We start from the raw sequence: 27,919 nt of genomic DNA on the forward strand, positions 1-27,919 counted from the left end.
AAAGCTTAGAGCAGTTGGGTGCTGACCAGATAGAAAACAGAGCTGAATCTGTAATTTCTAACCACAGCCAGTTTGGTTATAAACCACTGTGTTATTGCTGCACTTCAGTAACTGAATTCCTGAACTATTCTGTTTTCCAAGTTCACTGTTACCTGGGCAAAATCTGCAACCAGTACTTGGTGTCCCACTTTAAAAGAAAACTGAACACAATTTGCTAATGAAGATAAAAATTAAGGGATGTAACTGACTTCTCAACACAAAGAAAAGTCACCAAAACCGATCATTGTGAAATGCCATAGGAATACAGCCACATGACTTGAAAGCCAAGTAATTGCAATGAAAAAGGTTAAACACCGACAATGATTCATCCCCAATTTAAGTAGTCTAATTAAACGAATTGTAAAATATATACATGCAGTACAACAGCAGGTCACCCAGGGAAAACAAAATAAAACTTTTCTACAACATCTAACAAAAGCACATGACATTGCCCCAGCAAACCTGCCAATGATAAAGACAATATACATGCCTCAAATCAACCTCCACATACCTTACAAAATGTAAACCTTCGCAATGGAAGAATACACTTCAGTCAAATACCGAAGAGGAGACATGAACGCAGTGGGATTTTTTTTTTATGAGCTCAAATGTTACTGGAGAATATCTTACCCTTTTCAGTTTAGGAAGTTTCAAATTCAAGTTCCTCCTACCTTAGGAAACAAATGTACTACACATTTTGGGAGGAGGTTGCTGCTTCTGTCATTCAAAATTGATCAGGGGAACGCAGTTCTGCTTTATTCAGAGGGGGACACAGTTCCTTAAAGCAGGAATCAGGTGTATTAGAATTTAATAGCAGCTCAATCTATTGAGTGATTAATCCCCAGAAAATAAGGAGTTCAAGTTCCAAGATCATTTTAGTTTCTCTTTAGTTCTGATGAAGAGACAAACGGACTCAAAACGTTAACCCTGTCTTCCTCTCCACAGATGCTGTCAGACCTGCTGCGTTTTTCCAGCAATTTTTGTTTTTGTCCAAGATCACTTACCAAGTCACCTTCTACGAATTTCCCAATTCTGAGCTACTTTGCAAGATACAGCATTATGCAAAAGTGAGGTATTGTTCATAGCATCTACAGAGACAGGAGCAATTATTACTCACTGATGTCACACCACATACCAGTTTCACATGGTTACCAAAGCAGTGAAAACACTTCCTCCTGCTATTAATTTCTGGATTTCACTCCATAATCCCTGAATCCACAGTATTGGTGTGCCAGTGTCCCATGAATCAAAACCTCTTCTTGCCACATCACTTTGAATCGCAAGTTTAATTCTCTAATCTGCTTGACCCTCTGCCAATTAGTGCGGGGCCCAGGTAACAATCCAGAAACCACCATCTTTGAGGTTCTGTGTTTTAATTTAGATCCTAACTCCTCAAACTCTCTCAGCAAATCATTCCTAGTTCTACCTGTCATTGGCTCCTACATGGAGCCCCACATCTGCATCCTCTCCCGCCCACCCCACTCCCAGTTCATCTCCAGTCGCAAGGAAAAAGGTCTTTAACTCTGACACCAGAGGGTCTTTGGAACGCCCAGTCATGACTGCAGGGAACAGTATCTTTCCCCCAGCTATACTGCCCCAACTCTACCATATTCCTTTTCACTCCTCTCAGTTAAATGGCTACACCATAGTGCTAGGTCAGTTTACTCATTCACATAGCGGTCCTTGTTCTCATCCACACAGGTAGCAATTACCTTGTATCTGTTGGTCAAAGTCAAAAGCTGGCCTCCTTTCACTGCATCCTGGATCCCCTGTTGTGTCTGACCATAAGATGTAGCAACAGAAGTAGGTCATTCGGTCTATCAAATCTGCTCATAATATTCAGCTCCTCTATTCTTCCTGCCAAAGTGCATAACCTCACACTTTCCCACATTATATTCCATCTGCCAAGTTCTTGCCCACTCACTTAACCTGTCTACATACTTCTGTAGACTCCTTGCATCACCTTCACCATTTGCCTTCCCATCTATTTTTGTGTCATCCGTAAACTTGGCAAAAGTACATTCACTTCCCTCATCTCAGTTATTAATATATATATATTGTAAATAATTGTTGCCCCAGCACTGATCGCCGTGGCATCCCACGAGTTACAGGTTGCCATCCTGAAAATGCCCCCCATATCCCAACTCTGTCTTCTATTAGTTAGCCAGTCCTCTATCCATGCTAATGTACTACCCCCAACCCCATGGACTCTTATCTTATTAAGTAGCCTTATATGTAGTACCTTATTGAATGCCTTTTGTAAATCCAAATATATTACATCTACTGGTTCCGTTTTATCTATCCAGCTTTTACCTCTTTAAAGAATTCTAAAAAATTGGTCAGGCATGATTTCCCCTTCATGAAGCCATGTTGACTCTGCTTGATTAGATTATGCATTGCTAAATGCTCTGCTATTACATCCTTTATAATAGACTCCAAATTTTCCCAATGACATATGTTAAACTAGCTGTCTTCCTCCTCCCTTTTTGAATAAGGGTGTTACAATGGTAGTTTTCCAATCCTCCGGGACTTTTCCAGAATCTAAGGATTCTTGGAAGATTACAATCAGTGCATCCACTATCTCTACAGCTATTTCCTTTAATATCCTAGGATGCAACCCATCAGGTCCAGGTGACTTTTCAGCCTTTAGCCTCATTAGTTTCTCTCCTGACAGTTATTGTATTTATTTTCCCCACCCGGCCCCCTTTTTGCCCCATGTTTATTTGACTTGCAGTCACAGCCTTGGGTCCCTGATCAGCTCTTAAAGTTCCATTAAACCTAAAGGGTATGACTGCCTCCTGGAACTAAATGTCCAGATTACTCTCCTCCTTCCTGAAGCCACACAATACCTACAAGCTTGTCTCCAACCCAACAATTCTGAGCTAAGGTTACCCAAGCTGCAGGCACTTACCCCAGAGATGGTTGTCTGGAATTGCAGTGCTTTCCACAAACTCGCACGTGCTGCGGTCATGGCACACCACCTGCCCTGCCCATCCCTCCTTGTTTACTTCTTTGATTAGCTAAATTAGTAATTAATCAAGTGATAGCAAGTTACTGTTTCTGAGATTGAAGGCAAAAGAAATCACTACTCACCAGGTACTGGAAACAAAATAAAAAGCAGCAGCACCTCCTTCCTCTCTGCATCAAATTCCTGACTTTGGTACACTTTTTACAAGGCATCCTGCTGCCAAATCAATCCGTACAGGAGCAAATACTGTGCTTGTAGAGAGCTTATGATTCACACTTATGTTACAATTGCAAAATCAGCTTCCTGCTACAGTAATTAACACTCACACAAGCAACCACTTTCAACTGATTGATAGTTAACTACCACTGACAGTTTCTGTTAACTTGGTATCTTAAACTTGCAGTTTCTTCTGCAATTTTAAAATTCTAGGTCAAATTCTAAATATTAATCTAAATAACAGCTCGAGAAAGACTTATCAAAGGGATAGGAGGTTTGGCCGGCCAGGGAAGCTTCGTGAAAAGGAAAATAAAAAAGTGTTATTGTGCCTCGTCCAAGCCTCTGTCAAAGCCGAAGTGTCATGGTGATCATCCACAATAAACTGATGGACGACAAGGGCCTTATTAGCAAAGTGAACATACATTCTGAAGGGAGATATGGAGGGAGGCAGTGATAGCCCATCAAATAGACCGAGTTTACAGAGTTAGTGCTGGCAGCAATGGGAAAGAATTGGTGAGGTTAGCCAATGACATTCATGTGGGTCAGGAAAGACATCAGAACAGGCAGGAGAAAGACAATGAGTACTGAAGAATTGGATTAAAGCAAAATACTGTGGATGCTGGAAATCTGAAACAAAAACAGAAAATGCTGGAAAAACTCAGCAGGTCTAGCAGCATCTGTGGAGAGAGAAACAGAGTTAACATTTCGAGACGGTATGGTCCTTATTCAGAAGGGTCCCCGAAGACCCTGAAGAAGGGTCATATGGACTCGAAACATTAACATTGAACAACTGGAGTTTGTTTGGGAAGATTGCCTGAGGGCAGAGAAGATAAAAGAGCATAATAGCAGGGAGGGTTAAAGGAAACATATGGGAGAAGGAGGAGAAGGAGGGAAACAGAAGTGATGGCAGGGTCTGGAGCGACAGCCAAAACATGCATAATGGGACTCAGTGAATAAACGCAAACTATGTAGATGGTGAGGTTTCAAATTAGATCAGTTGATAAGACTGAAATACCTGGAGTGAAGTACACAAGGCAACACAGGAGCAAATAAAAATTAGATTTAAAGCCAAAAGTTTATAAAAAAATAAGTTGATGAAATGAAATGGCAATAATCTGAAGATCCCAGGTTCAAGAGAGATGGGCAAGACAGACAGTTAATTTGAAGTCTGTGGCAGAGTCCCTCAGATCACTGCTGGTACATCTGACAGTTGTCACAAAAGCCAGGCTTACCTTGGCGTCGAGAGTGTCGACAGATCTCAGAGTTTCCACATATGCGCAGACAGGGAGCGGGCTGCACATGCACAGATCTACATTTGAGTTATTGAGGCCGAGGACTGGGCTGCGCAGAAATGGAAAACAGTACGAAAACCTGGATGTGAGACCAGGAGCAGACAAGTCCCTGGTGGCCGAAGAGGGCCCGGGAGAAGGTTGGTGACTCTTTGCTGCTGACCTTTGGAGTGACGGTAACCCTTTGGAACAGTAGCGTTCTGTTCAGCTTGGCCGAAGAACTGAAGTTGTGCACCAGTTGGTCCTTGAGTGAATACTCAGGAATCCAAGATAACGGAATTTCAGGAGATGAGCCTGAAACCCTGAGAGGTGGGCCGTCATTGATGCCATCTAAGTTGGAGCAAACTTTGGAGAGAATTTTGAGGTTAGATCTTTGAGGGAGAAGACTGGAATCCCTCGTGAGAGAGGGAGAGAGAGAATTTCAGTGAGATTGCATGACTCAGTATTTACTGTTGCCTGGGCGGGTTGTTGAGAAATCCGTGGACTCTGTCTTAGTCACACCTGCTATTTATTGTGCAGTGCGTGTTCAAATACAGTTTGCCTGTTAATTCATACGTGCCTCATATCATCCATGAGCGTTACAGTATAAGATAGATTTTGCAAATGGTTTTCTCTTTCTGACCTTATATAACAAAGTTAATTTTTGTTTGTTCAAAACCTGTGGAATCTTGTGGCTTTCTTCACTAGGCAAGTGTCCTGAATCTCAAATCTGGTCTACTTTAAACAAAACATAATTGACCCCTAACTGAATGTTACCAAAAACCTGGTGGTCTGGTCAAGGATCATACCACTTGTAAAAAAAAAACACCATTTACAGCTAATCAAAACAGCAGATCAAAGGCATTGTTCAAACCACCAGTTGAGATTTGAAAGAGAATAGCAGAAACTGTGAAGAAACTTCCAAACAGCCTCTGCTACTCTGATCCAGATCTAAACTAGCCAAACAAAGCACAAAATTTAGTTCTACTAACCAGTAAACAAAGCAATTAACCGAAATAGGTCTGAGCTGTGAGAAATTACGTCTATGCAAATGTCAAAATTTTCAATTTTAGTTAGTGCACCGCATAGTGTAATTAACAGCGGCATTGAAATCGAACAAGCAAATCTTGGTCCCACAACTGAAGACAATTCAACAGGAGATATTATTGAGAACCATCAATAGCATTAATAATGTTTTACTTTGTCAGGGGATAGATATGCAACAGAGATGAGTTATTCTTGGGGGAGGTGGTGGTGTTGTGGTGATGTCACTGGTCTAGTAATCCAGAGACCAGGCTAAGGCTCTGGGGACATGGGCTCAAATCCCTTCATGGCAGCTGATGGAATTTGAATTCAATACATCAATCTGGAATTGAAGGCTAGTTTCAGTGATGGTCACTATGCAACTATCATAGATTGTCATTAAAAACCCATCTGAAGGAAATCTGCTGTCCTTTCATGGTCTGGCCTACGTGTGACTCCAAACCCACAGCAATGTATTTGACTCTTAACTGCCCTCCGAAATGGCCAAGAGGCCATGCAGTTCAAGGGCAATTAAGGATAAACAACAAATAATGGCCTTTCCAGTGACACCTAGATACCATGAAAGAATAAGGAAGAAGAAATTCTTGTAGGAGGTAGAAAAAGATGGGGAGATAAGTGGGATCGTGATTGTCTTTAGCACATGAAGAGAATGAAATGAATACACTCCCAACTCTTGCAGCATGTGGCATCAATATCATACAAACTTATATGTACATGACATCCCCAAGCTGTGTTGAGGCTTATGCATTGGATTTTATTGGTAAAATGTTTATAAGGTTGCAGTTATTTTTATATACTGCTTACAATACATCTGGCCAATGGAACAAAGAAAATAACTGACACTGTCTTAAGTCAGCATGTATTGAAGCATTTAGATTGATCATACCTTGTTGCAATAATGCTAGATTCAGAGCAAAATAATTTCAGCAACTGCGTTGTTAATGCCAGAGGTTTCTAGAATACCACAGAGACATACTCAAGTTTCAGGAATTTTAGTGTATTGCACAAGAACAATCTGCAGGAATACTTGATGCTGTTGTATTATACAACTCAATGACAACATCTTTAACTAAATAAAATATCCCAATGCCTTTCGTAAGCATGGATGATCATTGGAGATGAGAGATGTGAAAAGAGATTAGGGGTGCTGACTGAAATAAACAGATAGGATATTTTAGGGGAATTCTGAACGAGATGAAAGACAAGGCAAGGTTAAGAGGCCCCAAGTAGGATGGTCTACACTCAGACAAAAGTGGTGTCACAAGCAGCTGAATGCCCTACAACTAAAAACAGAACAAAAATCAAGGGATGCAAAGGAGGCCAACAATCAGGAAAATAGAGGACAGGTAAGAGAGACAGTGTTGAAATGAAGAATATTAGCTCAATTTTAACAGCAGCATCGTTGAGTCCTTATGACACAGGAGGTGGCCATTCAGCCTATCGAGACCTTGACAGCTCTCTATACAGCAATCCAGTTAGTCCCATTCCCCTGTTTTATCCCTGTAGCTCTGGAAGTTTATTTCCTCAAGTACCCATGCAATTTGATTGTCTCTCTACTTCAACCACCCTCACAGGCAATGAGTTCCAAGCCATTACACCACTGACTGCATAAAAGCTCTTCCGCGCATCCCCACCAACCCTCATAGCTCCTGCCCAAAACCTGAAATCTGTGTCCCATAATCCTTGTGTAATCAGCTAATGAGAACAGTTTTTCTACGTTTACCTCAATTAAACATGCCTATCAAGTCTCCCCTCAATCCCCTTTGCTCCAAGGAGAACAACCCCAGCTTCTCCAAACTAACCTTGTCGCTAAAAAAATCCCTCACCCCTGTGCCATTTTGGTAAATCTCCTCTGAGCATTGCACAGAACCTCACATCCCTCTTATAATGTGGTGACCATAACTGGACACAATGCTCTAGTTGTGGACTAGCCAAAGCTTTTTACAGGTTCAGCATAAAATTTCCTGCTGGGAAGTTATCAGTGCCTGCTTCCATGGCTGCAAAATTAGACAAGTTAGAACTAGCATACTCACTACTCGTACATGGATTGCTGTTTCCTACCTGCAAGGCTAATGGAAAATCAGGACTTTTTCAACATGGAATCTTTGAAAAGATACATTGCTCAGTCCCTGACTCCCCCATCACCAATTCTGCCTCGTGCTTCTGCGGAGATCAAATGCTGCTGAATTGGGTGGGATATTGTAATCTCAATACCTCTGAGCAATGACAACCTCCCATCCATAGCATTAGACAAGAATGGCAGTGTTGGATGAGTTTGAGGGAAGGGGCGAAACAGGGACAAAACTGACTCCAAATTGATGGGGGTAGGGGAGAAGTGGAAGAAAAATAACATTTAGGTCAACGATACTAGCATGAATAGAGGGATTTTGAAAAAGTGCTTGTATGAAATGGGGTGAGAGGAGGAAATGACTATCTCTCTATGAAATTGAATAGAGGGGAGTAATAAACAATTTCAAAACTATTCAATGTTCTATAAAATAATTTGAGTATTGTTGAAAAGGATACATGCTGTCAAAATTTTTCATCTTGTACTCATCGGGACAGATGCAAGAATGCCAACCTTCAAAAGGGGCAATAATTTATATTGCTTGAGAAAAGGGGTGCTGATTTGTTGGAAAAATTGGTTTTGATTGGTTGAGGCATTGCCATGGAGAATGCACCAAGGAACAAGTGTCCGCAATTCTTTTGTTTACATTTCAAAAAAGGCACAATGCCTGGACATGTCCCTTTTTCTTGCAGTGGGCAGGTTCCTGCATATGAATACATGTAGCTTTTAGCAACTATTGTGAGCCTATTTGAAAATTGGTTGCTGGCATAATAATTAGCACACTTGGAATTGTTCAGCAAGTGGTGTTCAATCATGGAATCACATAACATTATACATTATTTTCAGAGTTTTGCAAGCTGGTTGAGTACGGTCAGTACTCTGCCTATTGCGGAAAGCCATTACTCTGCCTATTACTAATAACTACAGGGACATGCTGTTTGATATGATCCACCAGTCATTGGGATATATGACCTACATATCTGGCATCGCAACGGCACTGAAATTCATGTATCTCATTCCTAATTTGTGTCGTAAGCAGAACGTCTTTTTGGCTTAATGGCAGCATCATGTAAGTGGAAAATACCACTCATGTTGCTACTGCATAGGAACAACGTGAAACAGCTAGCTTTAACTGATGCTCAAATTTTTGAGATGCCTTACCCCTCCAGGGGGTAATCTGAAGTACACTGGGTACTTTTTAGATCTAAAAGTGTCAGCCTTTGGCCCATTTGTCAGTATGCGATACACACAACGAGCAGTGATCTAATTAGGGTAGCCATAATCCCTGCAGGATCTCTTTGATGCAACCTATTCCAGTGCCAAGCTATTGACGAGATTGTCGTTAAGATCAATCTTCTAGTGTATGGCTGTAGCAATCTTAACATGTATATTGACCAGTGAAGGTAGATTTGTGGCAGACAGTAATAGAGAACCCATTAACAGATTTCTCAACTAGCACATTGAGGCAAGTGAGCTCGTTAAACTGTTCCATTTCAAAGGTTAAGTTCTGTACTAGCAAACACCTATCAATTAATTTATTAGACTTCATGGTGGATTGCCAATAGGCTTCCCACAACTCTTCTGCACTGAAGTATGTCAGCACCACAGAATGGATGACAGGAGCTCACAAGAGTCAAGATACTGGAAAATGCAAATGTATGTTTTCTTTAAGTACATCTGGGGTTGACAAGGTACAATTATAAGATAAAAACAAAAAAAATAAAAACTGCGGATGCTGGAAATCCAAAACAAAAACAGAATTACCTGGAAAAACTCAGCAGGTCTGGCAGCATCGGCGGAGAGGAGTACAGTTGACATTTCGAGTCCTTATGACCCTTCAACAGAAGTAAGTAAAAATAGGAGAGGGGTGAAAGATAAGCTGGTTTGGTGGGTGGGGGGGGGGGGGGTGGCAAGAAGGATAAGACTCTGTAAGAAAAGTTAATAAAACCGCTGAGAGAAGGGACACAGATGAATTGGACATATTCATGGATAGAATTGGTTGTTACACTTGAAATGTGCAGTCATTTGCATAATATTACAGCATCTTAAGGAAACCAGACAATTAATTTAAATTTTTGCCAGAAACCGAAGAAATGTAAAGTCTTGCAATTTTCAATTAATTATTTATCTGGAGACTTTAAAACATCTACAGGTGTAAAGTAGATTGCCCTATTACTAAAACTTGGTCAATCACATGCTTACGTACCTACAAATAATAAAACTGGAGGTTTTTGCAAAGCTGTTGATAAAAGTAGTTAAAATTTTTGTTCCACCCCATTCCAAAACCACCTAAGCATTTTTAAAATTTATTCTTTCTTGGAATGTGGGTGTCGTTGGCAAGGCCAGCATTTACTGCCCATCCCTAATTGCCTTGAACTGAGATCGTGGCTGATCTGCCAGCCAACTCCAGATTCCCCACCTTTATTCTTTATCTCTTAATGCCTTTGCCTTCAGTTTCAGATTTATTAACAATGGATCTAGCATCGATTGCCATTTGCAAGCAGGAATAGTTTCTATCAACCCTATCTGGTCTCCTTAATATCTTGAAAGTTTTAAATCAAATCGTCCCTGACCATCTAAATTCCAGGAAATACAATGCTAGTTTGTGTAATCGCTCCTCATAATGTGACCCCTGGAGTCCAGAGGGGCCTTGCACTTCCTCACGCTCTTTCCTAATTGTAAAAATGTGTTGATTTTGATATCCATTACAAGCTTCTTTTCATACTCCTTTTTGTAGCTCTTATCTATATTGTCATCCTTTGCTGTTCTTTGTACCTTTCCCATTTTGTCAGGATCTGTGCAATTTTTTGCATTTGTGTGTGCTTTTTCTTTTAGTTTTATGTTGTCTCTTACTTCTTTCGTCACTTAAGGCTTTTGTTTAGCAAGTAGAATTCTTAGGAATATAAACGGGTTCAGTATTACGTTAAGTTCTTTTCTGAACATTCAACACCTTTTATCCACTAATCTTCTATCATTTTACCCATTAACAGAGAACAGTTTCTGTCCATCTCATTCAAGCCAGCTTTAACTAAACCTAGAATCTTAGTACTTGGCTGAAGAACAGGATTGAGTCAGTGTTGAGGGTAAGGAATTCATAGCATTTACTAAAGATTATTGTTATGTAGGTTATGTAGCCCTTCCAAATCTCACTATCAGTTATGTAAACTTGCACTTGTCAGCCTTCCTGCCACATATATGGTAAAAAACATTAAATTTATAAATGATATTTTTAAAAACTGTCCCAATTTGCACAGTTGATTTATTTTCCCTGAATTCCTAGCTTTCCTCTGCCATGTACTGCTTCCAAATCAAGAGGGTTTGCAGCTAACCTATCACCAGGTTTTGACAACTGTTGGAACAAACACCAAGAGGTGCACAACAGCAGTACAAAATGACCCATCCAGATTTTCCTTCTCTAAAGTTGTTTAGAGTTTAGGTTTAAGCCTATGTCAAATTGTCAAGTAGAATTTCTATTTCCTTCTACTTTGCCAGTTCCTTTTTGCTTTAACCTTCCAAAGAGAGTTGCTGCAATTGCATCAAACTTTGAAGCTCAAAAATCAACTACAAAGCCCAGATGGTTTTCAGGGAAAAAAGGGGGAGGGGGCAAGAAGAGGCAAAGTAACTCCTCCGTAAAATGTTTCTGCTGCAGCAATTAGAGTTGGCTTCTTTCCAGTAACTTTCTTCAAGAAATATAAAAATGTTCAAATTGGCAGGCAGAATTTAAGTAAATTAATCAGCCCAACTTTTTCTTAGTTGTTCTAAAGAGTACTACAGATAATTGTTTTGACATTTTAATCAGTTTCACATTACAGAACTTTCTCCTGAGGCCTTTAAGGGGAGTGCAGCACGCTCATTTGACAATTTCAGTAATGCAACTGTGACCTAAAATAGCTACAAGCTTACTTCTATGAGCTACACTGCAGGAATCATTTTGCAATTTCAGTGCCGTAGCTAATGGAAACAACTTTGCAACCATTGTTTGAATGTACAAACTCATGAAACTGGACCCACAAGTCTGTAATCAAGGTAAGAAAAAGTGCTCGAAATACACAAAATCCCTTAGATTCAGGAACAGTCCCCACTTACACTGGAAGTTGGCAAATGTTACATTGCTTTTTAAGAAAGGTGGGAAAGAAAAAACAGTGCACTACACACTAGTTAGCTAACACCAGTTGTTGGAAAATGCTGGAATGTATTATTAAGCAAGCCTTAACAATGCACTAAGAAAAGCATAGTATGATTAAGGCAAATCAACATGGTTTTACTAAAAGGGAAATTTTGTTTGACAAAATTCATTAAAGTTTTTTTGAAGATGTAACTAGCAGGGTTGATAAAAGGGGAACCAGCAGATGTAATATACCCGATTTCCAAAAGGCATCTGATAATGTACCACACAAAAGGTTAATATGCAAAATAAGGGCTCAGAGTTGGGAGTAATATATTAACAGGGAAAGAGGTTGAATCAATGCATAGAAAACAAAAGTGGGCATAAATGGAGCTTTTTCAAGTTGGCAAGCAGTGAATAGTGGAGTATCACGAAGATCAATGAGGGGCCTCAGCTATTTACAATCTATATTAATCACTTAGATGAAAACACAGGGTAATGGATCTAGGTTTGCTGATGATACCAAGCTAGGTGAAAGGGAGAACATAGAGAGGCTACAAAGAGATATTGACAGGTTAAGCGAGTGGGCAACAAGATGGCAGATGCTGTATAATGTATGGAAGTGTGAATTAATTCACACTGGTCGTAATAATGAAAAAGCAGAATATTTTTTACAAGGTGAGAAACTTGTAAATGTTAATATTCAAAGAGACTTGGGCGTGCTTGTACAAGGAACATAGGAAGTTAACATTGAGGCAAATGACATGTTGGCCTTTATTGCAAGGGGATTGGAGGACAGGAATAAAGAAGTTTTGTTACAACTGTACAGAAGTTTCGTGAGGCCACATCTGGAGTAGTGTGTGCAGTTTTAGTCTCTGCATTTGGAAAGCATATACTTGGAGGAGGTACAACGAAGGTTCACTAAATTGGTCCCCAGGATGAGGGGGCTGTTCTATGATGAGAGGCTGCGTAAATTGGTGTTTACGTTCTCTGGAGTTTAGGCAAATGAGAGGCAATCTCATTGAAACCTACAAAATTCGGAAGGGCCTTGACAAGGTGGATGCTGAGAGATTGTTTTTGCTGGTCAGGGAATCTAAAACGTGAGGGCAGCGCCTCAGGATGAGGAGTCGATCATTTATGGTGAGAGGAGGAGAAATTACTTCACTCAAAGGGTCGTGACTCTTGGGAATTCTCTACCCCAGAGGATTGCGGATGTTCTATCATTGAATACATTTAAGGCTGGAATAGGCAGAATTCAGGTTTTTCAGGGAATTAAAGGGAATGTGGACCTGGCAAGAAAATGGAGTAGAAGCCCAAGACCAGCCATGATCGTATTGGATGGCAGAGCAGGCACAACGAGCCACGTGGTCCACTCCTACTCTTATTTCTTGTGTTCTTGTATTCAAGTCCCTGCACATCTCTAAAGTGTAAAGAGGGGGAATGTTTCAGATATAGACCTTTTGTCAGAACTGTACTCAGAGCACATGCTCAATAAAGTAACCAGATGGGAGCAGAACAGACCTCTTTTTAAATTCTACATACATAATCAAGCTAACAAAAACTAGCTGAGCAATAACTTCAAAACTTTGACGCAGCCCTTAAAAAGCGGATGCCTCAAGAATAACTCTGATCATAAGCATATACTTCACAAAAATAACTAGTTACATGAGCTTATTACATAATACTGTCAAATCGAAGTTTTTCATGCTTTCTGGAGGGGAAGAAAATAATAAATAAAAACCTGAAGGGAAAAATCCAAATGTTGAAGGCACAAAATTTATTTCTAGAATGGTTCAGGATATTCTGGTTAATTTTAAGCCAATTTGAACTTCATGATAGATTTTTAAATCTTAAGAAGGAAAGACAATCGAAGACACAGGAACAACCAAGTTCTCACTTGCTTGAAATTTCCAACATGCCTTTCCCCAGTTCAAAGATTACCTCTTCCAGATCTAGTCCAGAGAGAACACTGAACCATATCCACCCTGCCCTTTCAAGGCAATCTAGTTCCACACTCAATTCTTTCCCCGTGACATTCATTGCTGGCAGTTGCTTCTACTTGAGCTAATGAACCAGTCCACACAACTCCTGTTCTCGCCACCAGTGTAAAGCAGCTGAGATCACTGCCATTGTTAACATGGAAAAGAGAGGTGCCTCAGTCCTGTATATTAACAGCGAGGGTCGAAGGGGAAGGAGCAGGAGGAAGGAGTGTACAGATTTGAGTAGTGGTGGGAGAACAGCAGAAACGATTATTCATAAACACACTAATAGAAAAAAAGCAAAACCCTTCCAGTTCAGACAGTTGTATTCTAATACCAATCTTAAGAAATTCACACAGAGAAATTAATTCAATACAACTAGAAATGGGGCAGGGTTAGGGTTAATAATCAATATTTAGTTTAACAGATCTCTGCTTTCTAAAATTGTGATGAATCTCTACGCTAAAACTAGGAGATACATGTTGCATAGTGTAGTCTTACTACCACCACAGTTGGAGAAAACTCTGGATCCTTATGTGCATGAAGTAGTTGGTATAATCCAAATGCAAGGCCAAGAATGGAATACCAGAAAATAGTTTTTGGTAGTGCAGAACGTGAGTGTTACTGAAAAAAGAGCCATTTTTTGTCAAAGCTTTTTGTCTTGCACTCATTAGGACAATTGCACGCTATATAGTACACAAACTCACGAACCAGCCCGCGGCTGTCACTTGCCCTGAAAAGTGCCCGTTCTATTTCAGATTACCTTGGAAGGGCAAAGTATCTTAAAAATTGGAGCAACAGATGAAACTGTCATGCTGTTACAATACAGTAGCAACACCAGTGGTATTCGCCACCTACAGGGATGCTGCGTCAAGCCAAAAAGACGTTCTGCTTATTACTCATTTGTGTGATGTGGTATATGAATTTCACTGCCAGTGTGATACTAGGTTTGTAGGCCATACGTCCCAAATAATGGTGGATCATATCAAACAGCACATCCCTTCCGCAGTTTACAACAGGCAAGGTACAAAACATACTCATCCAGCCCATGCTTGCAAAACTCAAAATAGTGTCCAATACTAGATGCAATTCCACAGTTGGACATTTGCCAAATAATCCTCAGTGTGCTAAGAATTACACTGACAACCAATTTAAGATTGCCATTCGGGCTCACAATGTGGCATATTTGGGTGTACTGGAAGCTACATATATTGATGTACAGAGCCCTGTTCTTTGCAAACAAAAAGAACATGTACACACATTGTGCCTGTTTCAGCTAAACAAAATAAGTGACAGACATTCGCTGGTTCATTCCCTGGGGAAAAGTCTTGACCAGTGTCAAGCTCGCTGATTTAAATTTCAAACAATGCATGACAATTAACTGTCACTATCAACTGATATATTCTCCATGGCAACGCCTCTACCAGAGTCCACTTGCCAATCAATCAGCACTCTCCTCAAACAGTATAAATTTGCTGTTTCCCCTGACATTTTCTTGCAAATTGTCCTGATGAGTGCAAAATGAAAAGCTTCAACAAAAAAATGACTCTTTTTCAGCAATACTCAAATACCAGAAAAGTAGGAAGGAAATCAGGAAATATAATCTTACTTCTGGTGAGGATAATAAGTTACATACTGTACCATGCACCACATATTTAAGTGTAAATTTAAAAACTGGAATTTTCTTCAATGCTAGACAAGGGATAATTCCAATAAAGGTACAACAGCACAGTAATAAAACAGAAGATTGATTATATAAGACCTTTAGCTTTCAAATGCTAAAGAGAGTCTGTCTTGTTCTTAGCAAGCATGATCTCACAGCACAAAACTGCCTAATGCCGCATCCACCAACAACCTCTTTCATAGAAGCCATAGAATCTTGGGTCAGAGAAAGAAAACTGTCACTCTAGTAAAGAAAGTAGGTGTTCCTTCTGAGATTGGGTCCTAGGCACATTGCTCAGCAGAGTACAGGAAACTTTACCGTGCAGTTCTAGGAGCTCAATACCAGGTATATGGTCTCAAAACAAGCAACCTCTGGACAAAGTCCTAGCCGGGTTTTGGATCTTGCCAGCTTTCGGCTCGTGTGGTTCGGGTCAGGGCTCACTTGGAGCACAGGAAAAGACAGACACGCAAAGCTGATAACTAATCGGCATGCCACAATGTCAATGCAGCACCTAGCTGAACAAGCCACCAAGTTATTTTACTCATCTAATAATAATTAAATTAATGCATGGCAGGTTACAATGTCCGGTTCTTGGACATTGTCAGTTTTCAGATAGCCGGATTTGAAACACTGCAATGATATCGGGTTCCCAATATCAGAAAAAGTGTTCCTTTCCCTTTCACCATCCGGCACAAAATTAAAAAACATTAAACTCAACATTGACAGCATTGAAGCGAAAGGACAATGGCTTATTAACTCTCTTGCCTCATGTTAAAAATAATTTTTAAAACATTTGAACAAACTGTTTGTAATGGTCATGTTCTGATACTCAAGACCCTAAAATTACAGAGAGAATTACATAGAATTTATAGCAGAGAAACTATGCTATCGTTTATGTTCCTCACGAGCCTAAATGCTTAACATGCTCATCAGAAATTGCTCTCCCTGCTATGTTAAAGGAGCACTAACCCATTTATTTTATATGGGAAAATGCTGTGGCTGCGAGGAATTCAGGTATGCATGTTAAGCCTTTGTACACTAAGATTCCACACATGGTGTCAAGACCCAAGAGTCTCACTGCACATTCAAAATGTAATTCTACATTTTGAAACTTTTTCCTAATTCAGATAAGCAGCCAAAAAGATCCTTCCTGTTAATGTCGAAATAAACCAAAACAACAGACAAGACAGAAAGGAAGAGATTACAAAGCTTCTGTTTATCCAAAGGCTCAGATAGTTGGTTAGTAAAAATCCATCCAAATAAAAATACTCTCAACAGAAAAATAGGGTCAAGTTCACTTTACAAAATAGTGTTTACACACACACACTGATCAAGCATGATCAACATTTTTTGGACGCAGATGAGGTTTGTTTGTTTTTTTTAAAAAAAGGGTTTCATAAATATACAAAAACTATTAATTTTTTCTAGAAAAGCAACAGTTTACACTTTCCAGATGCATTAATGAGATGAAGCAATGATCAATCAGGCAATCTTGAAATAGAAACAGTGTAAGAAGTTACTTGTCAGTTATTAAAATATTTACCCCTCCCCAGGCTAGTTTGCATTTATTGTGAAAACAGATGTTAACATTTAAAACAGCAGGGCACAACATTTTGTTCTGGAGAACAGAATGGCATCTGAATTAATCCTTTCCTTCTCAGCCAATTATTATTGGACTTTTAAAACAAAAACAGAATTACCTGGAAAAACTCAGCAGGTCTGGCAGCATCGGCGGAGAAGAAAAGAGTTGACGTTTCGAGTCCTCATGACCCTTCTCTCGAAGGTTTTTCCAGGTAATTCTGTTTTTGTTTTGGATTTCCAGCATCCGCAGTTTTTTTGTTTTTATTATTATTGGACTTTTGTTGGTTGTATTATTTGCTTCATAAATCTGTCCCTTAAACACCAGCTTGAATTCATTGCAGTTGCAACACAAGGCCACTTTGGACTATTGGTCCTTCAGCAGTTTCAGGATTTACTAGCTGCAGGCTAATGGTTCATCAGCATCTCCAAATGTAGATCAGTGAAGCTTTGCTCAATGCAACAGAGATTTTGCTTATAATACTGGGAATTATTGCAAACTGTAAACTTCAACTATTTCAAATAGACAGGCTCCTCTTTTATGAAATGACATTTAGTTTTAGCACACCAAGGCAATGAGCGGAGCTCTCCTTTCCTCACTACCTCTCTCTACCTTGACCTTTCAAACTCTATTACATGGGATAATAGCCAAAGATAGTAGTAAAGCAGCTCAAGCACAATGGAGGCATTAGAGATCTAGTACAAATCTCACACCCAGTAAAAATTATAAAGGACAGTAAACACCAGGAGAGGCACTTCACTTCCAACTCCCCCTCAAGTTTCTGCTAGCAGCAGGGGAACCTCAGCATTTTCCAACAGGTACTACAGGCGGACAAGTTCCAAGGCACAAAATCAAATACTTAACTTCTCATGACTCCATTCCAACCCACACCAGAAATCCATACAAAAAGAGAAGAAAGCTGGGGTAACAAAGCTGACTTGCCTCATTGCATTTCTGCATTGTGATTTTTCTTAATAGTACAGGTATGATCTTCCTAACTGTAGTACGCCACTTGATTAGATGGATCAATTTGTTTAGCCAATTAATTAAAGTTTTAGTTCTGACGTCTTGCTACAGGTTGCACTTGCAAAGTTCAAAGTCAATGGCTGATCAGAGATTTCCATTCTTTAATGGGCTCAGTCCTTGAAAAGTTTATCTTCATAATTATCTTGAACACTTGCCTGAATGCACATTAGAATTGAAACAGGCTCTGAAATCCTTTCCTACAACAGAGTAGAACACAACTTTGTGAAAAATTCTGCTCCTCCATCCAAATCATCATTTCCTGCAAAAGAGAGTGTGTGAGACAGATTTCTAGCAAATATACCAAAAAGAGAAATGTTTCATAATGGTTAATTGTATATTTGAAAACTGGCCTTGCTATTTCTATTTTCTTTTTGTCAGAAAAATTTCGCTCTCACCTAGTTTTTGGATTTCCTCTTGGACAAGGTCAAACAGTGCAATCCCGTGTGTAAAGAAAATTGTGAGTTATTCAATTTCAAATGCCAGGTGTTTGACTAGGCCTGGCAGCTAAGTGGGTGCCAAAAAACAAATGATGATTCATAATGATCATATAATGTCTTAAGAGATGGGCTCATTAATAGATATGATACAGTAACAAACCATCTAATATGGGCATAGTTTAATAACCATATACTGTATATGATTAAATTAAGCTTTTCCCTCTCATTCTCCCATGTTTCAAACCATTTTGGGATCTGAGTGTTATATTCTTATTTGCATAATTAATTCTCCTCAGACTCTCCAGAGTCAAAACTGTACAGTATTAGGCAACTTAGTTATATGGCCACTTTAACCAATAGTTTTTAATTGGTCCCTCTCCAGCAGGCATTACTAACAAAATGGTACCTTAACCTAATGCCATTCTATATGTACAAGTTGTGATTCATGTTTGACAGTTGAGTACAATCTGAAGCAGATCCAAAATCCAGACACATCCAACTAAATCTCCTTCCTCAGGTCTGGGGGCCCAAAGCCAAATTTAGCAACTCAACTACAGCCTCAGCTGAGACCAACGAACTCAGGATAGAGTAGGAATCAAAGCTGGGACCTTTTAGGAGAGTGCATTACCCACTCAGCAGAGTTACAGCTTAGGTTCTTGTTCAAACTTTTAATCATTCTCCTTCTATCTCAAGAAGAAAAACGAAGACGTGCACATGGGCTCATTGAGTTTCGGATAAAGGTCACAGACCCGAAATGTTCGTTTCTCAACGCAAATGCTGCCAGACAGCTGCTGAGTATTACCAGTATTTTCCATTATTATTTCCAATTTCCAGCATCTGCAGTATTTTGCTTTTACATACATCCACATGGACAGTTTAGGATGGTTTGGAAACTGGCAGCAGGTTGGAATACGGAACAAAAGGAGGTTCAATGGTATTTATTGGACACAATAGAAATATCTACTTTTATAGTCATGCTCAGTACAGGCGTGAAGATATTACAAATTTTAAAGCTGTATTTTAAAAGTGAACACAAAAGCTGTTAAGATGGCTGCAGTATACCATATGACTTCTGGTATTTGAAATGTAGACAGTAGAGTCTGCAGCCATAATCTGATTAAAAATGGACCTTTAGTGAATGAACCACAAAGCCACGTGGAATTCACACCTATGGACTGACTATGGGGGTTGGCAGACAACTCATCTCCATGTTTCATCATGGACAAAAGAGACCTCGAAGCTCAATAAATGTTACAAGAATGTGGAATGGATCCTATTGACTTTTCATTGTATTGTGATGGCCCCTCATCCAAACACAAAGTCATTGCCTGCCTCAAACTCATCACAAGATGTTTATCAGCCAACACACCACTTTATTTGCAAAAAGACTTTAGACTTGCAACAGGTCACATGGGTGAGACAGTCATGTTTGTTGCCCACTTTTAAAGGTAATAGCAGAAGCTGTTCTGGGACAGGGGAACCATCAGAAAAGCCAATGAACCAGCTGCAGTCAACTAAGTAGCCAACGTGATAAACAGTAATACCTTGAAAGTGGGAGGACTCTCCCCAGCCTGTTCCAACTTCAAGTTCACGTGAGAACTAACCTCCTGGTGATTCAGCCACAAGAAATCTTGCAGCTTACTGAGAATCCTCTGCTTTGCAAAACCTTCACACCTGCCAAAGCATCAATTCATCTAAGAGACAACAGGCCTGCTACAAAAGAGACTGAAATTATTCCAAGTTGTAATCGTGTTGCTTTTTTCTTCATTTGTATCTAAATTGTGTGTGAGTAATAGTGCGTGAGAGTCAAGTAAGTGGGCCATTTTGTTTTTAAGCTCCGGGGGCAACTGAGAAATAATAAGTAACCTTTATTTTTAAATTCAAAGAAGCTTGCTGCTGGAATTCTTTATATTGAGTCAACCACCAAGGGTAAGAAAATACACACACCTCACACATAAAAACACATTGCTCATGGGCAGTAAGAAAACACAAATTCTGTGACAACGGATATTTAATAGATTTTCTATAATAAAAAAGCAGTTCTCCCCAGAGTTGGCAAAGCTCCCAATTAGCTGTTCTCTTGCTTGCACTTGCGAAATCAGAACTAGAAAAAGTCCACAACCACTGAACATGTACATCAGGCAATGCAAATATGGAGCTGCCTGTTACTTCTAACAGGTTTATAATCTCTACATGATTTCTGGACTGGCAATAAATATGGCCAAAAGTTTTGTTTTATCACTATGAGATATTCGATCCAATCATAATGTGGTAAATGTTATCACAAAATGATATGTATGGTCTAGAGCAAATATTCCATTCTGAAATAATGACACCCATGAGGAGCATTTTTAATACAAAGCAAAATGCAACCCTTGACTTCCACATGCATCCACTGGAACATAAGGTAATTATGTTCAGAAAATTATAATTTGAGTTCCTTTTTGATGGTTATCGATCTCAGTACAGTTGTGTGAAATTTAACTGGCTGGCTATAGCCAAACATTCTTGCTCCTATCACCAATTATATCTCCAGCAGCAAGTATTTTAAACATATGACTGACTTTTCTTTTTAAAAAGAAATCCTACCAATAAATGGTGATCTGATACACAAAACAAAATAATTGGCACAATCCAGTAAAGTAGAATGAATCTTTTCACTTTTACCGAAGCACAATTATTCTTTGAAAATACTGCCTGGTTATCAGAGTTATCAATGCATGTGGACATACATCTGTCTACTCATGGAGGGAGTTCAGAAAACCAAAAATTCTTATTACCTCAGTTAACAGCATATCATTGTGTAAACTGTACAAGAGAGGAAGAGAGACAGCAACAATATGAAATAGACTAAAGGAATTTAAAATCAGGTTATTTTCATTTAAAAAAAGGTACAAAAAGCCTGTGATTTCAAACAGGATTTCTTAGTTTCATATTTTACCAGTAAAATCTCAGAAGTACACTTTAAAATTACACCACATAACTACATTATTTTCCTGTCTGGGTTTGTTTTACATTAAAATCTAATTTGTTCTTCCAGTTCCAAATGCTTTGTAAGAATGATACTATAAAAGACCCAGTACTTGCTCTATACAAATTTAAATTATATAGACATTTTTGCCAGCCCCACACAGTTCCAAAGTCTCCATCGCACATGGGAGGAGAAAACAAAAAATTTCCAACTTCTGAAATGAATAAAAAGAGAGTCCAACTTAAGCCTGCAGTACAAATAACACAACTCAGGCAACACATTTGTGTACTTCTCTCCCTGTTCCTTTCACTCTCGGGCTAATGTCTACTGCTGCATTCCATATCAGCTCTGGATTCCACTTGGCCCACCTTCCTCTGCCAGGTCCGGACTTTCCCCTTGCCGCGCATTACTGAGTTCCAAATATGGCTGCAATCTGCATGTAGGTCATAACTCAAGAATGCAGAATGGGTCAATACACGGCTGAAATGTTGTGTGTGCCGGATATTTTTTCTTATAGAACGTGAACATATGCACGAAAGCATGATTTCAGCCAAAATGCTGCAGCTGTTGAATTATACTTTCCTGCATTTATTGGAGCCTTGTTTCCTCTCCCCTTTGAATTGAAGAGTTTGGAAGGTATACAATTTTTAAAAACTTTTTAAAATTTAATTTTTTGTAAATTAAAGACCCTGCACCCCAACTCTTATTGCTTTTCCCATTCCATTAACTACTGGTTTCCTCAAAAAACCAAGCTCCCACACTGCACAACTGCCACTTCTACAACCCATCTCCAAATTCTCCAAAACCCAGCTCATCCAAGTGCTCCTGCATCCTTCCCCCTCCAATCCAACAATGAATCCTTCTGCCCACCACTCATAAATGCCATAGGAACTCAGCCAATTGTATTTTTTTCTAAAGAAGCCATCTCAACATGTTGGACAAGACATCTTAAATAATATTATACAGGCTTCCAACATACTAAGTAGCACACTCCAGTATTATTTTAGGATTTAAGACTAATCAAATGCTGCAGTTCCTCCCTCCCCCCACCCCACCCTGCAAAGAATCAGATTTTGTGCCAAGTTTTGTGTCAAAATCTCTTGCAGTTCTGTAAAAAAAACTGCGTACAGATGCCTTTAACGAAATAGTGACATTTGGATAGAAAACACCCACAAGGCTTTTTCCGTTCTCTTCCCAACTGAATCAACTTTGTTAAACTAGTAAAGAATCTGACACTTTTAGAGAAAGAACATATGGCTTCACTCAAGAATTCCTACATTCCAATACAGGCTGTTTTATATTATCAAGTCAGTTTTTCCAATAAAATTAAGTTTGCCCTTCTGAGTATTCCACCACGGTCAAGGACTTCGGTAGAAAGCTGGTTGGCTGCTGCTTGGTTTTGATAGGGACAGGTCATGCTGTCCGAGTGTTATGAATTAGGTTTTACTCAGTACTGTTATACTGCAGTTATTGATCTCAGATCAGCAGCTACACTGTCTATTTGTAGTCACAGCAGCTTACTTATACAGCAATTGGAATGGCCAAATCCAAGAGAGAGAGAGAGCACTCTAAACTCATGCTCCTAGCATTTTAAGATCAATCATGAGCATGGACCAGACTCCCCACAACTCTAGCACATATTAAATAAAAGTTTTGAAGGTTTCCAACTGACCTAATGAGTCACTGAATATTTTGTAAACCAGATGAGACACCATTCTGAAGTTATACACGTATGTGGTGCACAACTGCCTCTTCCAGTGGGTCACATTGAAAATCAAATCCATACTACTTTGCAGCAAGGCTCAAGTTGCAGTCTAAATGCACTCCGGCAGCCAAATTACTTCTGCACCACTTTTAATTGTTTGTAAATTAATGCTACAACTGACTAAATTACTTGCTTCTAATCTAGATTGTACAAATTATCAGCGACCCCAAGAACAAAGCACAGAATCTGAAGGGTCATATCATTTCATCAAGCCAGCATGTTTCACAGGTAACAGTCTGTTCTGCTTTCTCAACCTGTTTCATAAAGAAAGAGTCTGCAAAGCCACTTTTTCTTCTCCCTCCCTGTCATTTTGAAAAGGATTATCAAACTAAACTGCCTTTCTAATCAGACATTCTACATCATGAATCTAGGCAAGACAACTCCATGCGTACGACAGCTCAAGAACACAAGGTTCCATCTTTATTTGTGTTGATACTAATTCTTTGTCTCCCTAAATCAGAACATTAACTACTTTAACCAAATCTATTCACATGAACCATATGCAGCTTTTTGTTTTAATTTTGCTTTAGCCTGGTTAACGTTGTGTAGCTCTGTAATTATTATTCAAAGTTAATAAGCCTATTTACACCTACGTTCTCCATTCCTCTCAGCAGTTCAAGTCTGAATAATGCACTTGGATCGCTCACTGTACTGCAATGGGCCTTTTATTTCATTAGCTTTTATTTGCACAGCAAATTACATTCCTATAAAAGAGATTCATGTTGCTATTATTTGGGAATACAGCTGACCTCAATATTATCAAAACTACAAAGCAATCTCAACATATGCTTACAGAAGCCCACATCCAGCTACTGACTCAGAACTTGAAACATTAAGTCAATTTTATAAAAGATGACACGCAGCACTTTCATATGCAAAATCAAGTCCACTTGCTCAGCTTACTGCCATCACAGTTTCATGCAAGTTGCTTCAATGTGGTAGAATTTTGTAATGATATTGAACCATTACCAAGAATTCGCCTCCTGAAACATAACACTAGTATTAGCAGATGATAAGGCTGGGAAGAATCTTTCTCCAGCTTGTGCGGATCTTGTATTTAGTGTGCAGGTCAGTGCCGAGTCCTGTTAGAACAAAAGAACCGCAAAGTGACAAACCAAGTTCAAGTTCCACAATACAGTAGCACTGAAAGGAGCAAGGTAGAGCTTCATGAAAAAAGGTCTGAGATTTTTTGGTATCACTAAGAAACACAGATCCAATCAAAAAGACCAGTTATTACTTTACAGGTATAAACAAGCCTGCTACCAAGCCATAAACAAAATTCTGGCCTCAGTACCTGCAGTTGAGATGCAAATGCTGGGTTGTGTCTACAATGAATCAACCACTACAAGGCTGGAGGATGGGGGGCATTCATTTAATAGAATAACAGCCCTACAAGTTGATATGCAAAGTATAAGTCACTTGGAAAACCATCAGCACCCATGCCCTTCAATATTTTCCACATTCTAATAAATCCTCAAAAAAATGTAAGGAAATATAAAAGAATACTGACATTTGTAAGTAGGATTCGGAAAATATTTCATGCTTAAATAATATACAGGTTGTTCATTTACTAAATATTTTTCCTATCCACTGTCAAAACATAAACAAAGCTTCCACTACATGACAGCTTTTTTCATTGCAGTCTATTGTGGAAAAGCTGTTCTTATATCAGTATAGAGCAGAAAAACCTCCAAACAGTAGGGGCAGCTCAAGAATACCATTCTCAGAACAACACTAAAGCTGATCCTAAAGTTAAGACGAACTGTGGCAAAGCTTTATTTGCATATGCAAGAAATAATCCAACACATTTGGCTTTCTGTTGTTCACTATGATGAGCACCCAACTCATGAACCAAAGACTGGACACAAAGCAGCAAAAGTTATGAATTTTATGAACAGAAATGATTACTAAATATTGCTTGGGTGTGACTAGCTACTATTGTGCCTCTTGTGTAGCAGGGGAAGTCTCTTTTTAAGCAGTAATTTAATTATCCTAATAAATGAACAAACATGAATATTGTGATATTGGATATTATTTTAAAAACATGGGCTAGCAATCAAGGAATTAATAATTAATACAAAGGCATTTCACTATCCAGAATATAGCTATGTGCTTCTAACTCCATCTAAATCAAGAACGCAATCACCCAACTCCTTGTGGCTCCCAAGCAGTACAATGCATTACCATGTCTCTGTAAACTAAACCTCAGTGACAATATATCCCTCATACCTCTAAAATAGCCTCAATGTCCTGATTTTCTGGTTGTTGTCCAGTCAGCTTGTTCTGTAGTTAACGGAAATCCGAGATGTTATATGGTCACATTGATCAAGGCCCTCCTAGCAAAAGAAAATAAGCACCTGTTAAAATCCGGAGTAAAATTTTGTGCATACATTTAAGGTTTCCCCCCACCCCAACAGTTAGAGGGTTTAACAAAACTCAAACTTATTCTCAGATTACTCTGTCATATACAGTCCTGAGATGAAATTCTCAAATAAATATTCGTCTACGTGAGAGGTCCTGTGATGATGTGTGTACCGAGAACACATGGTGCTGTAAAATTTACTTCACTGAAAAAAATAAATATATGTACAGTATATACACAGCATCTGCTGCAACAGACTGTAATGGCATCAGTGAATCAGACTGGAGAATAAATGTTCTAGAATTGAATAACTGAATTGAACTGGCCTGGGCCGACACTCCATACCACCAAAGAAATCCTTTTCTGGAGTGCCTTTTTCCCTGGCCATTCTGGCCAGTGCTAGTATGCTCATTGTACTCTTTTCATCAAGTAGTGCCATATGTACATCGAGATTCAACTCCTGTTGGCGTATGAAAGTTAAGAAATAATCTCCAAGTGTGCGGGCAAATGCTGTCAATTTAATAGCATTAAAGGTCTCCACATTGAGTAGGGTATCAGAAATCTCAAATTCCAGAAAGAACTGTTGCTGAGGGCTTCTTTTAGCTGGATTTTGATGAGGGTTGCCAACCCTCCAGGATTGGCCTGGAGTGTCTAGGAATTGAAGATCAATCCCCACATCACTGCTGTGTGCAGTTCTGAAGAGAAAAAAAATCACAGGGACATGAAGAGATTTTTTTTCAAAAATTTCTTTGAACATTTCTCTTTACCAGATACAAAAATACTGAAAACGGCAGGGGTCGGAGGGTGGGGAAGGCTGTTTGGCTGACAGTCAAGCATCGTTCAATTGGGTAATGAGTCTTTTTGCTTTCCAATTGGTGTAGGAAGACAGTGTGTCACAAGGATGATGTGCTGGCCAGTGAATGGCTGCAGCGTGGGGACAAGTCATGTGATAAAATCTCCTAATCATAATTGGCAACCCTATATTTGATGTGTTGTGCTTTACATGATTAAAACCAGAGGACACAATGAGGACTAACCACACAAGTGCACAAAGTCAACTATCTGGTACAGTAATGGTATCCTTGGATAATGATTTCTATAAACAAAGTCAATAAAAATAGCACAAAATTACAGAGTTTATAAAATCAAGGAATATAAATCAACACCAAACAGATATTGCAAATCAGCAAAGGGCTGAATGAAATGATGAATAAGTTTTTAAAATATCAAAAAGGCTTTACACTGTAGACAGGATTTTATTCAAATGGGAATATTTGGGAAATTCCATACTTGGATCAGGTGATTTTATCTGGGGACAGTGATAGCAGCATTTGCACCCATCGCCTGCCAAAAACACTGGCCAGAAATACCATAACATGCAACTTCCTGTTTAAAATTGAGATTCTAAAGTATTGTAAGCTTTAATAATGTTAACAGTTCTGTATTATGAGAGTACCAAGTACACTATAAGTACAGTAATTTTCATAGAAATATAAAATTCCAAGTATTTTTTAGTCCTTTTTCAGGACAGTATAACACCATAACAATTTTAAAGCGTAAGCACTAAGTTCCAGTAGGAACACAAAAATAAATAGGAAAGCGTAAAAAGGGAAACAAATGACTTTACTGGAGATATTGTATTGAACAGGCTTGTCCAACCAGTGGCCCGCACATATGCGGCTCATGGAGTGACTGTTGAAAAGGCCAGTAAGATGGGTCAGTGAGTTTGAATATTTCTGCAGGAGACTGCTCCTCAATGATGGCCTGTTTCTCTCTTGCATTTGCTGCTGATAGGATCAATAATAAGAAACAGATGATCATTGAAGGAGCAGCAAACACCAGCAACTGCGAGTATGTGAAGATGTGGACACTCTGGAGCAAGCAGGGCCTACACTCATCACACTTTCCTGTGGTTGCAGCTGCATTCACCCCATTCCCAGTGCTCTGGCCCCACTCCGGCCGCTTTCATCCCGCTCCTGGTATTTCGGTCCAGGCGGAGTGTGCAAGAGAGAGAGAGAGGGCAGTGTGTGCGTCTGACTCACTCCCAGTGTTAGGGTTCTCATTCACCCGCACACACCAACAGTTGTCACTCTACCCACTCTCAGTGGGTGAGGGAGAATGATGAGTACCCTTAGACTGGGAGTGAACTGGACACACACACACCCTTTCACACTCTAATGGTCATCTTTATTACTTTTTTTAAAAATTGTCAATTTATTGTTGTGATTTTTTTTTGCTCAGCAGGTTGTTTCTTTCCATATGCAGCATTTTTGTTGAAATTCATCTTTGATGTTCTGTCAAACCTTTTCTTTCCAAAATTTGCTCATCATGGCCTTGTCCCACCCTCCCCTCTGCTTTTTACATGTGGCCTCCCACTCGAAAAAGGTTGGACAAGCCTGATATGGAATGTACAACACAGAAACAGGCCA

General features: G+C 39.3%; 1 protein-coding gene and 1 long non-coding RNA gene across 4 annotated transcripts in view; one reads left to right on the forward strand and one right to left on the reverse strand.

Moving 5' to 3' along the window:
• LOC121285613 (plexin-B2-like) overlaps positions 1 to 27,919 on the reverse strand; it is a 249,354-nt gene that overhangs the window by 139,194 nt on the left and 82,241 nt on the right. For all 3 annotated transcript variants that reach the window (XM_041202227.1, XM_041202228.1, XM_041202229.1), the window contains exon 2: positions 25,358 to 25,464. The gene's annotated coding sequence lies outside the window, so the exon portion shown is untranslated. The remainder of the gene's footprint in view (positions 1 to 25,357; positions 25,465 to 27,919) is intronic.
• LOC121285614 lies at positions 11,538 to 21,013 on the forward strand. The gene is made up of 2 exons (XR_005944725.1): positions 11,538 to 11,629; positions 18,334 to 21,013. It is a non-coding gene; the product is annotated as an uncharacterized LOC121285614 (long non-coding RNA).

This window comes from Carcharodon carcharias, chromosome 13, assembly GCF_017639515.1.
Source record: "Carcharodon carcharias isolate sCarCar2 chromosome 13, sCarCar2.pri, whole genome shotgun sequence".
NCBI classification, from domain to species: Eukaryota; Metazoa; Chordata; class Chondrichthyes; order Lamniformes; family Lamnidae; genus Carcharodon; species Carcharodon carcharias.